Raw genomic sequence first — 16,760 nt, forward strand, 5'->3', positions numbered from 1 at the left:
CAACTTTTGAAATAATAGGAATCATTCAAATTTTATGATGTTTGCAGGCTACTAACGTAAAACACATTAAATCAGAGGTTACAAGTGGCTTATAAATTTGAATGAGATTTCCCTTATTCCATACGAAACTAAGTGCTGTGCATCGCTCTGTAGTTTAAGTAATATTTTCTTATATTGAGCAGTGTTTTGAAATGCTTTCTTTTCATTAGGAAATCATACCCCTTACCTTATTCAACAAAGAGGAGAATATAAACTGCAGCTAAAAGAGACCTGTTTATTAATGGAGAAACTGGAAATAAAGGAGTGTATCATTTAACAGATATCTTCCATGTAGTAAGCACTGTGAGATATTAATTTACGGGTCTAATTGCTATTTGATTATGATGTTACTCCTACTATTACAAGTTGAGATAGAGTAGACCAATCACAACTATATAAGTATCAAACACTGCAGTAGCTTCTTTTAATTTAGTTATATATAATAAGGAAACCAATTATTTTCATAAAAGGTGAAATCTTCTTTTTATGGTAGAAAATCTAATATTCAATAATTTATATATTCATATATTAAAAGGTTGATTTATTAGCTATTCACTAAATTAACATAGTTGATTATGAACAATGAAAGAATATTTCACATTACTGCGTTATGTTTATTTCTAAAATAAAATTCCCTGTTAAAATGATATATTTCTCCCTTAGTTGATTTTCCTCTATGAAACACCTTTTATTTCCTTAAAATAACAGCACAAGTTAGCATTTGACCTTTCATAGGAACTATTAAAATATCTAACAATTTTTCAGGATACTAATTGTTCAGCGGTTCTTGAAAAAGAGTTTTTCTTCTTTTCATTTAAAATTTATTTGTCCCCACGGTCAGACTCTGTAAACTTTCTTACAAGGAAATCCACAAAATGTCATCTGAATTTGCTTGTTAAACACTCTTGTATTCATTTAACATTTCTAAAAATGCGTCTCTTCTATATTCCATACATCCTAATGTAAATTGGACGGGTGCTGGCATTCAAGAACAGTGACACTACACCCAATTATGGTAGATTATTCACAAGTCAACAAGAGGGTGACTTAGAATTCACATTAAAAATATCAGACAAGGGGCGCCTGGGTGGCTCAGTCAGTTGAGTATCCGACTTCGGCTCAGGTCATGATCTCGCGGTCCGTGAGTTCGAGCCCCGCGTCGAGCTCTGTGCTGACAGCTCAGAGCCTGGAGCCTGTTTCAGATTCTGTGTCTCCCTCTCTCTGACCCTCCCTCGTTCATGCTGTGTCTCTCTCTGTCTCAAAAATAAATAAACGTTAAAAAAAATTTTTAAAAAAATTCACAATACATGTGAAATTGTCGTCTATTGATTAAATGAATAGATCTATCAGCAAGCAATTTCATTGCTACATGGTAAGAAAGCTCACCATCAATGATTCAGCACAAAGTATTCTCAGATGTAAATCAGAAAAGAATCAATGTATTTTACTTACTATGTAATTAGAAGAATCCTTGAACTTCCATCAGCTGATTTGTAGAAATAAAGTTATTCACTTTGTTAAATAACAGAATCTGAAAAAATTTTTCAAAATAATTTAAAAGGAAAAATGCTCTTATGATGATAATGATATGAATGATCACAAAATCAAATTATCAGATTATAAATACGTTACCTTTCTATGGATTGAAATTTGTTTTAGGTTTGGAAATATGGTATAAAATACTACAGTTGGAATGACAGTATATAACTTTAGGGATAAATTTCAGAATAGAAAAATATTTAAAGCAATCCTAGAATATAAAATATATTCTGTAAAAATTCCAAATATTTTATTCTAATGTAAACTATATAAAAAATTTTTGACTAAGCTTTCATTTTCTCTACGAAATTTCTACAAGCAAGGCTCTCAACATTCTTTCTACCATATTATGCAGTTAAAAATCATTCTTTACTCATCTGCCTGAAAGTACCCTTCAGGAATTATGCCAAGCAAGTTTTTGATTAAATATTAAATGTAAATGATTTTGTTTGTCATAAGAGCCACATCAGTAAGTGCTTTGCGGACTTTAATGATTACTTGCTACTGAAAAGGTGCTTAGTGTTACCAAGAGTTCAATGAAAACTGTATCTCTGTCCATGATTACTACAGTACTTCAAAAACATATCCTAATGCAAGCCTTCTAAATCACATCCTGTTCATTATATCTCCATAGTTAAGGAGGTTCATGTTCTTAAAGATGATTCCGGATAGGAATTTTGTCTTCACCTTGATTCTCAGTGTCACTTTTATCGCATCTGTCATGGAAGGCGCTCGCTATCTCTTTCTTATATCAACTTGAATTTGAACGTAAATGTCTTCTCATGATCTCCCACAGGTGGTTAACAACAATGAGCAAACGACAGTGTCAGCTAAAACTGAATATTAGATCTCACCACCCCTTGAAACCCTGGAGGCTCTCCAAAGTATAATTACTTTCTTGGAGCCACAGCAAAAATATTCCTGTCACTTAGTTTCATGTCACAGTTCATCTCTTTCCGTGATTTACCTCTAAACTCAAGTTCAGGATTGCCTCTTTCTGTGCACTGACTTATTAATAGCTCTGTCAAAAGAAGGGCCACCTGTGGGTCCAAGGCTCCCTCCTGCATGATCACTAATAGTTCTCTTTCATTCTTGATAGCTAGTGATCTTGTCACTCTGCTGCTTTTCTTGGGGAACCAAAACCCAAGTGTGGTGTCCGCATTAAGATGTGACTTCAAAGATGGAATTTAGGTCCCTGCTCAGTGTGTCCTTTGTCTTTTATTTGTTCCTGGACTCGCTGTACAACCTTCTCTCTGTCTTTTGAGGGACACCGTGTCCCTGTGGTCACTTTGGAGAATTGTTTTTGTCTACAGAGGGTCACATGGAGGTGTAAGAAGTGAGTTTACCGTCACCATCACCGCCTCATACAGATAATGTACATTTACATTGCACATTTACACATCTGTGTGTGTGTACATTTGTCTAGAGTTATAATCACAGTTACATAATTTGTATGGTGTTGCAGTAGGGTAGGTGTAATTGGGGAAAGTAGGCTTGAGAGTCACTTGTAACAATTTCCATGCTTATAACGTTTTGTTAAAGCTACACCCAGCATGTTAACCTTAATCTGATCCATGTTTCAGGTGTTTGGTGAGTGGCTTTTAAACTAGTTTCTTTTTCTGCATTTCAAAGGGCCTCTGATTAATGGAAGTTAGCCTAGGGTCTTGATCGGAATAGCACTTTGGATAGGGATTTATTAGTGGTCATAATCCTTAAAGTGATGATAAGAGGGAAATGAGCATGAATAAACTAGAAGTGGACTTTTCTATTAACCTACTGATTAGAAATAATAAGTACATAAGAGAACAGTTTAATTTTCTCTGTAAGGTGTTACTGCATGTTGATTTTAGCCTGTACAATTTTGCCCTATTATTATTTTTAGATTTGACATAAAATAGAAGTCAACCGTTTGAAATATACAATCAGACGAGGCTGCCATCAGAAGACAATATTTCGGTCACTTATGAAGTCCCCTGCGCACCTGGGCAGCCAGTCACCTGTCCCACCCTAGCACCGTCTCTGGTGCTTTCTGTCAGCATCATTTCATATTTTCGAGAATTTTACTTTTTCTAGAGTTTATTTTTGTTGTGAAGCTATTGACTTATTGATGGTATTAGTTGCCTTTTTAATTCTCTTTTTATTTTTGGCTACCTTAAGTAATGCTGCAAAAATATTTGAGTATGTGACTTTGTGTGAACATATACATTTTTTATTCTTCAGTAATTATCTAGGAGTAAAACTGCTGGATCTTACGGGAATCGTATCTTTATAAAAATGGGCACAAAGATTTTTAAAGTAATTATACTATTTTGCATTCCCATGAGCAACTTTTGAGACTTTTAGTCATCCAGTATCCACACGAACACTTGATTTGCCCGTCTTCAATGTTGACTATTCTCGACTATGTGAGTATTTATGTCACATTGTGATTTAATGTGCCTTTGCCTTATGACTAAAGAAGTAAGATACATTTCATGGGCTTATTACACTCATACGTGGTTTTGATGACGTGTCTCTTAAATGTTTTGCCCACTTTTTGAAAATTGGGGATCAGTCTTTGTTAAGCCAGGAAAATTCCATTCTAGTAAGATAGGATTCAACATCTTAACTACATCCTAGAACTTTAAAGTTCTACTAAATTACATAAGGGGCATGTTCATAGGTTTTGAAATTTTGCTTGTTTGAAACCACAGCGGTGGATTGACATGAGCTCTCCAGTGGCCAGTGACTGACTAGTGCCCACTGAGTCTCTCCAAAGAGCCAGAAGAACATAAAGTTATAGAGAAGGAAGTAGTAGTGGGGTAATATTGTGTGTTTAGCTTCGACTTCACAACTCATCTCCCCGGTGCCATTTGCTGTATTTATCTTTCTTCCTGTTTTTAATATATAAAATGTGATTTAACATTGTTTTAACAATAAACTGAGTTCACAGATTTTCCTACCTTTTCTTTCTTAGACTATCCAAAGATCAATTCATCCTCGGAACATACCCCCTTTCCGAAAGTCACTGTTCAAATCCAGACAGACATTGCTTTCCTTTAGTTGCTATAATAGCTTTAATACCCCCTATTTCAACACTTCCTCGACAGTGGGAGCCAGGCTTTGGTTCCCATTTGGAACTGTCAGTAGGGTTCTGCCTACATGTTTTTCTGCAGGCATTAGTCCTTAATATGTCCCAGTTCCCTGAAGTTGTTGGAAATGAATGACACACAACTAATTTTGATATGGATGCAGTTAAAAAATATTTTATTGATTGATTGATTGATTGATTATTTATTTATTTTACCGAGAAGTCAGTAACATATCCAGAATACAAAACATTTTGGTTTTCTTTTCATATTAACAAAAGAATAGAACTTCAGTGAGAAACATGTTACGCATTCTTAACACTTATTCCATTATTTTTTCACAGCCAGATTTTGATAAGGTCTGTATTAGAGCACTCACAAAGTGAATTCTCAGGTGAAAATGTGCAGTCCGGATATTTTTGAGATGCTGGTTGAGCTGATCTAAATCCTTTAAACAACCTATTATTTGTTATAGTCCAAATACTTAAATTCATGAAAAATATTAACATGTAGCTATGTTCTCTGCCTCCAGGAATTAGTGTACAGACTTTGCCAAATTAATGTATGGGTATTACTAAACTCTCTCCTGATATATAAAACAGTTGTGATCTTCTTATTCTGCCTGGGCTAATTTAGGTTGATAAACTGTCAATGAGGAGACACATACTGTTTTGTCACAATTTTCAAATCATCTGTTTCTCAGTTATTAGTCAGATGTGATAACAACTATTTTTATTATAAAATTAACTTTGCAACTATGATGCCTTCATATTTACCTTTAGAAATGTAGGGAGACTTTTTTTGCAGAATTTGTGGAAAATGGCTACTATTTTGACACACAGTGAAACTCCACGGATAGAGGATTTGGTTTACTGCGTATGTTTGGATTGTCCATGTCAGATGATCCTGTGCCCTGACTTGGACAAGAACAGAGAAAGGAAGGAGGGAAAACAAAGCTAGAGAAATCATGTCAGGGGGTTGAACAGCCTCTTATGTTCAGTGTGTAAAATTATGTTCAACTTTACACACATTTACCTAACAATTATGCTGAGATTGGGCTCATTCGTCTTACTGGTGTGAGAAAATTGAAGCTCATCAAGGGTAAATTTCTTACCAGCTTGCTGAAGTGACAAAAAGCCAATATTAACAATTTTATAAACATGTACACTACTAAAATTTATACTGTTTTTGTTTTATTCTAAATTTTTTAATGTGTATTTATTTTTTGAGAGAGAGGTTGACAGAGTGTGAGCAGGGGAGGGGCAGATAGAGAGAGGGAGACACAGAATCTGAAGCAGGCTCCAGGCACTGAGCTGTCAGCACAGAGTCCGACGTGAGGCTCGAACCCACAAACTGTGAGATCATGACCTGAGCGGAACTCAGACGCTCAACCGACTGAGCCACCCAGGTGCCCCTGTTTTATTTTTTTTAAGGTTATTTATTTATTTTGAAAAAGAGAGAGAAAGAAAGTGCAAGCAGGGGAGGAGCAGAGAGAGGGGAGAGAATGAGAGTTCCAAGCAGGCTTCGCACTGGCTGTGTGATTTGGGGCTCGAACTCACGAACCATCTTAACCTTAACCATCTTTTAACTTAAGATGATATTACCAAACTGCAAGAGGTTTTTAAAGTTTAAAGCACTATGCTTATCTTTCAAAAATAGTTTATTAACTCAGATACTGTAAATTAATTATATCATGTGGATTAAAACATTATGGGAGGGTTATCTTTGAAGATACTGTATTGTGTCCCACAGAGTATCCCCAAGTGAGAAATCGCAATTTTGTAGAGGGTGTGATATGCTAAAATTGCAATTCGCTCAACTGTTTGTTTTGCTTCTCCCTTACTTAACATACTATACAATTCATTGAACTTAATATTCAAATCATCCCCAACGGGCTGTTAACTAAGACCACATGCTTTGCAATTTAAGGATCAGTAGTGTGTTTCGGTCCTTAAGAAATTACAATCATGTACAATTAGATTCATTTCCACTACCAAATAAATTATATAAATCCAAGCCTGGGTAGATACAAAATAAAAGTATACAAGTATATATGATTTAAAGCCTAATTAGTCTAAATAAGTGGCCATAAACTAGATCATTAATAGAAAATGAGGAAGCAAACAACTGGCCAAACACAAAATTAGTATGGCCATTAATAGGCTAAATTTTTGTCTCTTGACATTCCGTGTTTGGTGTCACGTCTTGTTTTTCCAGTGCCACCACACACCTATGGCACTAATCCATTTAGATCTTATAGTGAAGTAGCTGCCATTTAACGTAAATTCTGAGACCCCTTGCCTGTGGCAGAATTCAGGTCTTTGTGGTTGTAGGACTGGGGCCCTTGGCTCCTAAAGACCTCAGACCATCTGCTTCACAGCATGAACTTTTGTTTCCATCAGGTGGGAAGGAGAATGTCTCTTATAGGGTCTGGTTCCTCTCTAAAGGTGTCACTTGATTAAGTCAGGCCAACTCCTGTTACTTTCCCTTTGTTTAACTCAAGACCAACAGATGAAATGGCTCCAACTGATCTGGAGCACTTACTACATCTAAACAAACCCCTTTACCTCTGCCACAGAGCTAACCCTGATTACAGCAGAGTTTCACCTGTGTAAGAGTATACAGCGAGGTGCAACTCTTGAGGGTCATCTTAGAACTCTACCTACCACAACTCCTTACAATAACACACCTGAGATTTTATTTATTTGATTTTTTTTTGAGAGAGAGAGAGAGAGCACGTTCATATGCACTTGCAAGCAGGGATGGGGCAGAGGGTGAAGGAAAGAATCTTAAGCAGGCTCCATGCTCAGTGCAGAGCCCAACGTGGCGCTCAGTCTCTTGACCTTGAGATCATGACCTGAGTTGAAATCAAGAGTCGGACGCTTAACTGACTGAGCCACCCAGGAGCCCCAAGATACCTGGTATTTTAAATACTAAAGGAATTCTACCCCTTTGGCTACCAAATAATCCTGGCAATACTAACCATGACCACCTCAGTCAGAATAGGCCAGGTTATGCCACATTAAGAAAGGAAAAAAAAAGAAAGAAAAAAATCTCAAAGTCCAGTGGATGAACAAAACAGACTAATTTACCCCCTATATGTGCCCTGCTCCTCATACTAATTCACGGACCCAGAATGACAGAGATTTTACCATTTTGCAACTACATTACATACCTCCTTCTCTTATAGCCCTGGTAATTTTTATTGATTTTACCTCTTTGATATCTGTCCATTGCATGTCCTTCCCCATGTACTAGAATCACCCCCAAACTATTTTCGCCTCTTTTCTTCTGACTTACAGTCTATTCTCAATTTAGTAGATAGAATGAGTCTTTTAAACAATATGGCATATCACGTCGCTCCTCTATTTAAAACTCTCTAAATGCTTCCCATTTCACAAGAGGAAGGGTCAACATTCTGGAGCTTCCACTTGTGCAACAGCAGTGTGAGGAGGCAAAAGAACACTCCATGCAGCCTTTGTGAACTTAAAATATCCCAAAAGTCCATTAGAATGGGAGTCAATGAATATGTTCTCCTACACTCAAAGGACAGAGTAGCATTCACTATTGAAAATGAATGAACTAGAAACACACAGCGTCAATTATAGACACATAATATTTTTTTTCAGAAGACATCATTGTTCATAGAGCATGACTGAGTTCTAGGATAAAAAATATCCACATCGACTACAAAGGCTGATGTACATATTATGGATACAAAACACATTCCAGTGAACATATAATGACATATTTGTCAGGTATTGTATATCATATACAAGTATTAAAATACATGTTGGAGACATCATGAACCAAGTGCCTGTCACATGTTTCCCTGTGTATGTTGGCCAAACCCAAATAATCCATCCAGGAATGTATATTAAGGTGAGACATTCAATGGATAGACACTAATGAATACATTGCAGGTTTCACATCATTATTTTTTAAACATGTCTACTTATTTTTGAGATAGAAAGAGCATGAGCAAGGGAGGGGCAGAGAGAGGGGGACAGAAGATCAGAAGCAGCCTCCGCGCTGACAGCAGCAAGCACAATGTGGGGCTCGACCTCACAAACCATGAGATCATGACCTGAGCTGAAGTTGGGCGCTCAACCAGCTGAGCCACCCAGGCACCCCTCATTATTTTTTTTAATGTAGTATTTGAGTAAAGCTTTCAAAATTATCTGAACAGGAAACCTAGTCTGTCTTTTTTTTTATTATTACTTTTAATCTTTTTTCCATACTTACTGACTCTTGAAGTACATGTTATTCCACGGAGTGAAAAGGGTTACAGTTAATGAAGAAAGTGAATGAAAATCCACAGTCATTTTCATGGAAGAAAATTGAAAAACATACTGCCAGCTGTTCTATATCTTTCTCTCTCTTCGCTGGCAGTCACCCTTTATTGTCATCATATAATGCTGTTTGGGGGCAGTGGTGAGGACTTAAAAGGACATTGTTCTCCATGAATAATAGTTGCCTTTCTTGTGTATGTATATTAATCAGAACTGTAGTCACTCACTTTTTCCCTTCTCAAAGTAGCATTTGCATGTGGAGAGCATTGCATCACTTCCAACATGAATGGAGAAAAGATGAAAAATTAGATGAGGCACAGTAATGTAAAAAAGTGAGATTAAGATAGAGAAGCAGAAGAAATACAAGACAAACGACAGAAGGCTAAGGAAGAGAGACCAAGAGATGACGCTACAGAATGGCATGAAAAACCTGGCGAATCGATGTAAAGTCATGACTCATTTCCGGCAGGGTTTTGGCAAAAGTACATGGTAGGCTTGTGAGGCATAGGAGGGGCGAATTTTCTGTATAGTGTTCCTAAAGTCCTGCCATGCGTCTCGTTCAGCCTGTTTCCAAAGAGAGGGCGTGCTATTGACATTCTTCCAGAAGCAGTTGTAAAGTAGTTGTTGCTCTCTCACAATAGAACACGTACAAAAATATTTAGGGGTGTATTTGGAAATCATAAATTACCATATAAATTGCCTCAGACTTTCAAATGCTTTCCCACAGTTTTCTATCACTTACACGTCAGTGAAAGAGAATTCAAAATAATAATAGACTTAAAAAGGTAGGATAGTTTTTGAAAAACAATCTTAATAAAAGTTGCATTACTTAGAAGCATTCAGAATGTCAACAAAACACCTGCAACTTTTTTTTTTTGCAATTACAGAATGGTGTTCAGTTAAAAGAACAACGATGATTTTGTATAAGCTGCATCAGAGGTGACTGAAGGTGACAAATTGCCATCCCCTTATAGAACCCATGTGCGCTGTGCACCAACCAGAACCTGCTTTAAGTTCCCAGGCCAATATATAACCCCCATACTGTACCGGACAGAGGGAGCAGCTATGGAAAATACCACCAGACCAGGGCTACCCAAAGACACATTCGGTAGAGTGTTAACAAAAGAAGCTCCTGGAGAGTTTAAAAGCAAATCTTACACAGCCTTACATTATAACTTTTCTTTTAAAGGAGTGAGTTGGGGGCGCCTGGGTGGCTCAGTCGGTTAAGCGTCCGACTTCGGCTCAGGTCATGATCTCACGGTCTGTGAGTTCGAGCCCCGCGTCAGGCTCTGTGCTGACAGCTCAGAGCCTGGAGCCTGTTTCGGATTCTGTGTCTCCCTCTCTCTATGCCCCTCCCCTGTTCACGCTCTGTCTCTCTCTGTCTCAAAAATAAATAAACGTTAAAAAAAATTTTTAAAGGAGTGAGTTGTGTACAGGGTGGTTAAATGTTTTATGGATCAAAAACTGTGCTAAAGCCAGATTGTTCATCATCACTTTCTTCATCTTCCTCCTCCTCCTCCTCCTCCTCCTCTTCATTTCTTCCTTCTTCTTGTTTCTTTCAGACTTGATGACTTTTTTTTTTTTTTTTTTTTTTTTTTTTTTGTAATTTTTTGCCACGTCAGGCTTTCCTTTACATTGGTAGGCATGTTCTCCTTTGAATTTTGGGCAATGCTCAGAACAAAATGAGGAAAAGGCCAACGGAGGCCTCTTGGGTGCCCCGGGGTCCTTGAACTCCTTTTTTGTTTCCCCTTTAGGGGGATTATCAGTATTCTCTTTCATAGTGGGCCTTGTCCACCTTTGCCACATCTTCAAATATTCCTTTCTCTTTAGCAGACATGGTCTTCTAGCTCTCTGAACACTTCTTAACTGACTCGGAGAAGGTGACTGAAGCACCTGGCTGCTTCCTCTTGTGCTCCGCTCTGCAAGTTTGCACAAAGAATGCATATGATGACATTTTGCTTCCCAGCTTCTTAGGATCGCCTTAGTCCATGTTGAATGACTTTCCCCCGCAAGGCACAGGTCGCCCAGTCTTCGACTGGCTGTCAGTTGCCCTGGCACTGTGTCTGTGGAGCTCATTGTACTGCTATGGCTCAGAATTATTTAAAATAAACACCTCTCTTTACTTATTACCCATAGAATCTTAGGGCTACTTCCAAAGAATCCATGTTTATATATAAAGTAATTCCAGACTCCCACAAACACATGGCCCTATTTAGTTTTGCTCTGCATATTGCTTATACTAGCTTCTGACATAATTAACTCAGATTTGTTTTCAACTGGTCAAGTCTTTTTTTTTTTTTTGCCATATCCTTTGCATTGTTCCAGTGAATATCAAATTCTATCTCTTCAATTAACCCAAAATGATATTGCTTTTGCTTCACCAATCATGACAAATGTCGTGATCCCTAAGCTTTACTTTTCCACATTCTCAGCCTTGCCATTCTTGCAGTTCAGGGGTGTGTGGGTGACCCTACTGTTCATGCTTTGTATCAAAGCCACTATTTTACAACAGTTTTACTGCAAAAATGTGCATTAATCTGGACTTTCCTAAAGTTTAACTATAAAACATTTTAGAATATTTTATGAATGTGTAAAATATCTATGAGCAATTTTTTTTCTGGCTTTTAGCTATTAACACAGCTGCCATGGATATTTGTATGCAATATTTGGGTGCAATCAATTTGGAAATAATTTTTTTCATGTTTGTAGTACATAGGAGTAGAAGGAATGAAATGTTGGGAGAGACATATATATGTATATATATATACACTTTAGCATATATATGTAACATATATATATTACATATAACATCATTAACAACTGCTACACAGTTTTCTAAACATGGCATACCATTTTAACTCCTACAATCAATGTCTGAGAATTCCAGTTGCTTTTTTGTCTCCAGCACTTACAACCTTAACCATGTGATGGGAGCACAATGATCTCCTTACTGTTGCCGTTTATATTTCCTTGATGAGTAATAGTCTTGAATGTATTTTCATGTACATACCCCTTGGATAGTCTCATTTCTGAAGTGACCATTCAAGTCTCTGGCTCCTTGCTCCCACCCCCCACATTAGGTTGTTTGCATCCTATGTACTGATTTGTTAATGCTCTTTATATGTTCTGGACACAGGTCCTAATTCACAGTGCCTTAGTTGAACAGCATAAATTTTTATAAAATTCCACCTTCTCTTTGTTATCTGTGACTTCTGTGTATTGTTTAAGAAATATTTGATTACTTTAAGGTGTTTAAAAATATTCTACTGTATTTTTCTCTACAAGTCATAGAGTTTTAGTTTTTATATTTTGGTCTGTGCTCCTTCTCCAGTTGATTTTTTTCCCTTATGCTATAAATACAGGTTCTTTTTTTTTTCCATAAGATATAATTTTGTTTTTCTATATCTTAAAGTGATATTCAATTTCCAATTGTAATGCATGGACCCTTTTTCTGAAAATCAAGTAACAGTATATGTTTAGGTCTATTTCTGTATGTTTTGACATTTTATATTATACTTCTTTCAACCTTACTCATCCATTTCAAAAATGCTTCTACTATTATATGTATTGTATGTATATTACATTCCCAAATGCATTTTAGAATAATTTTGTCAAATTTAATGTATAAATCTGGTATTTTATAAGAATAGTATGGAACCTATAGTACAAATTGATAAGGGGCATCCTAATGCTCTCAAGACAACCAATCCATGAACATAGTATATCCCTTCATTTTCAGGTCCTTAATTCCTATTAACAAAGTTTCACTTGCCTTTTTAAATAATTTTTTAATGTTTACTTATTTTTGAGAGAGAGATCATGAGTGGGGTAGGGCAGAGAGAGAGGGAAACACAGAATCTGAAGTAGGTTCCAGGCTCTGAGCTGTTTGCACTGAGTCCAACGTGGGGCTGAAACCCACAAACTGTGAAATCATGACCTGAGCCAAAGTCAGACACTTAACCAACCAAGCCACCCAGGCGCCCATGTTTCACTTGCTTTTTAAAAATTTATTTAGCTAATTTTTAAGACAAATCACTAAAGATTAAGTGTGATATAGTTTGAGTGGATAGATCTTCTTGAATCTGTAGACACAAAGGGAGCTTGTACACAATCATGGGTTCTTTTCTACAGTAGTGGGGATGCATTTCCAGGAAAGGTTGGAAAAAGGGCAGGAGAATGAAGGGTTAGAAGCCTGCAGGAGGGTATCAGCCACTGCTCAAAGAAGAGCATAAAGCCCCTTTCCGGATCTTCTTCCTGTGGGAGGGCTTAAACAACTTGGAAAGGGGAAGAGAAAGTAAAATGCTAATTAAAGCCAGAACTAGACACTACTTTACACACAATAAATACGTAAATTAAAAATCTGATGATAAAAATGCTATAAAGTATGAAGGGTAACTGAACTCTTAAAAGAAGCTGTTAGGGACACAAAAGGATCTAGCCAATTTGAAAAGCAGTTTGGAAATTTCTTAGAACTCTAAGTATATACTTGCCATGTGACCCAGCACTTCCACTTCCAGATATTTAACCATGGGAGATTAAAGCATATGTTCACACACACAAAAATCATAGCTTTATGTTTTAGCTTTCCATGCATAGTCTCCCACAAAAAGAAACAAGCCAAATATCCTTCCATTTGTATTATTAACTAACTGGGATCCATCTGTACAGTGGAATAATACTTACTAATAAAAAGATCAAGCCACTGATACAACATAAATACTACATGCAATATGCTGAGAAAAAGCACTAGAATAAAATGATCAGAGACTGTTTGATTCATTTATATTAGGTTTTGAAAAGACAAAAAAGGAAGGACAGAAAATAGATCAATGTTTTTTAGGATCTGGGCACAGAGAGGCGATGACTATAAAAGGTCATGAGGAAACTTGATTATGAAAATATCTATGTATTGACTGTATTGGTGGTTACAATACTGTATGAGTTAGTTACAATCCAGAGGCCTAGATTTTAAAATGAATTTTAATGTATGAAAGTTATTATCTTAATTAAGAAAAATCAATTATGAAAAAGCAACTTGAACCCTTTGGTCTCGTCAATCCCCCCCCTCATTGCTCCTTTGTAGTTTGAGAGAGATAGTCATAATTTAAGACCAAGAGAAATGATTTCATTTCTAAATATGGGCACTTGGCCATCTCTTTTGTTTGTTTATGTGTTTATTCATACATATATACATGTATTATTTGATAATGAATTCTCAGAATATAATGTGCCAAGAATGACGCTATGCACCAGGCATAAACTTTTAAATGAAAAAGTTTTGATTTCTGCTAAAGGCATCGGGCAATTCCTCTCACCAAAATAAACTGTAAAACTAGGCAAGATAGATGGTGTACTGGGTTTTAGCCAGTGGCTAATATTAGCTCATGTGAGCACCACTTGGAAGAATTTCACTCAGTTCTCTGCCTCAGAACCACTTCCGACCCAGGGTGAAGAGAGAGCAGAAAAGTGGAATATGAACAGAGCATAGGAATCTTGCTGAGCTGAGGAGGCAGAGATCAAAGTTTGGGTCAACTGAAGCCGTGGGAGTATGTATGGTGGTCACTGGAGAGGAGTTAGCTGTGCAGAAAAGGAAGCCACGTAGAGGGGGATTACCCATCAGTTCTTGGCTGCAGGCTGGGTTTTAAATAAGCTGGTACAACCTCCTAGAACTCATCACATAGCACCTGATACAAGGATCAGAACAGAGTGGAGACATTTCAAATTGAACAGGATTGGTGAAGCACCTTGTCAGTGGATGTTGGTTTTCAGCGAAGGGATGCTCATTAACATTTCATTAACACCTCAGCATACACCTGAGGTGTAAAGGGTTGCCATATTCAAAATTAAAACTGAAAAATTTCAGGGATGTTTACTTATTAATCCATTTAAAATAGCAATAATAATACACTAAAAAGAAATGTAAACAATATAATTTTATGAAAATAATGATATTTTCCAAAACAAACCGAAGTATATTGAGAAAAGTGGTATTTCACATTTTTGCAAATGACTTAAATAACTAGCCTAAAAGAAGTTAGTTGTATTCTTACGTCTGCCTTCTTTATTTGGTCTGATATGTTTGATAAGTTTGATAGACTTATCTGAGGGAAAATATGGCTTCACATACATGTGTGGTTTTAAAAGGAGAAATATTAATCTATTTTTCTGATAATTTTGGATATCCTTTCTACATTTCAAATAAAATATTGGTTGTTCTTATGACTAGTTGTGAAGGGGAAGCTGGGATCATATCAATGAATGGATCCTTTCCATACATATGGTTTTGTAACATTAAGTAGGCATTGTCCACTTGGGTTCAATGAGTGATGGAGCTCTTTCAAATGTTGATATATTTCATTATACACTGTAGAAACTCACAATTCTAAAAGCTGTATGGATCTCACGAGAACACTTAGTTTTGTCAATCCTCTAGTTGAAGATGAAAGTTTTCAAAAATTCTCTCTTTTCTTCAACTATCTCAGATGATATAAGGAAAAACAAATATTGCCTATTATTTTCTTTGGAGTGACAGCACGGGCTCACTTTGTTAATTTTTGGGAAACTCTACAAACTACGTGTCTGACTAAATATAATTTGTCTTTCAGCCACTTTAAGTCATAATGATGTTCCATTAAAAAATTTAAAAAGTGCCTGGTTAAGCTTCAAACTCAGTATCCAAAAGATTTTCTCCGAAAACCTATCATTCTTCAGTATTCAGCACTATCCTTTGTATTTTCTCATGCCGGATATTCAAAAGTATGCTCAAAGTTACAGGATTTAATAAATTGGTAACTTTACTGACTGATCCAGTGTAGTCACAAGTAAAAGTTAATGTAGATATGGAAAGCTGAAGAATATATACTTACTAGCACAGTTTAGTGCCACTGTTTTGATTTCTGAGAAGACATCAGCAGATTTATCAGCCAATGCTTAAGGGCCATCTTTATAAATGTCAACATGCTAAAAGGCTAAAAAAGAAAAATCCCACATATTATATTCATGAAAATAGCTTAAACTAACAGATATCTTGAAAGCGTATTGGAGTGCAGCAGACTACATTTTGAGAATTGCTACACTATAATATAATTATTCTAGAACCATCCTATCTTAGATTAGAGAATTCTGTTAGGACCTGGAGGGTGACACCATATGATTTTTGTCTTGCTAAGTTAGACCAGCTCAGGAAAGATCTCTCTGGGTTTTCTTTGATTTACCCTAACCATTTACAAATTTCAAATCATTCAAACGGTAACTGAATTCCTCAAGAGTGAAGATTCTCTCTTTGAGGATGAAACACAATGTGAGATATCTATAAAATGTAACTTAAAATGTTCACTATTTCATCTAACATCATTAGACATGCAAATTTAAAACATGCAATTTATGTTAAACCAGTGATAAGAGGAAATCATGCCCACTATGCTTTAGATGTTGAACTTAGACTACAAGTTTTAAATAGATTTATTTTAAAAATCGAGGAGGGGCCCCTGGTGGTTCAGTTGGTTAGGCATCTGACTTTGGCTCAGGTCACCATCTCATGGTCTGCAAGTTTGAGCCCTACAGCTGGCTCTGTGCTGACAGCTCAGAGCCTGGAACCTGCTTCAGATTCTGTGTCTCCCTCTCTCTTTGCCCCTCTCCCACTCTCACTCTGTATCTCTCTCTCAAAAATAAATAAACATTAAAAAATTATAAAAATCAAGGAAATAAAATTATTTTAACAAATGAACAGATAAAGAAACCAGATAAATATAAAATAAAACAAAACAAAATAAAATAAAATAAAACAATAAACCAAATGGAAATTCTAGACTAAGAAGTAAAA

The 16,760-nt window shown here is 36.4% G+C and overlaps 1 long non-coding RNA gene and 1 pseudogene across 1 annotated transcript in view; one reads left to right on the forward strand and one right to left on the reverse strand.

The window, feature by feature from the left end:
* Window positions 1-16,760, forward strand: part of LOC144613937 (uncharacterized) — a 293,664-nt gene that overhangs the window by 238,637 nt on the left and 38,267 nt on the right. The gene's annotated exons all lie outside the window — the stretch shown is intronic.
* Window positions 10,389-10,928, reverse strand: LOC132665032 (high mobility group protein B1 pseudogene; annotated as a pseudogene).

This window comes from Panthera onca, chromosome D3, assembly GCF_046562875.1.
Source record: "Panthera onca isolate mPanOnc1 chromosome D3, mPanOnc1 haplotype 2, whole genome shotgun sequence".
Lineage (NCBI taxonomy): Eukaryota > Metazoa > Chordata > Mammalia > Carnivora > Felidae > Panthera > Panthera onca.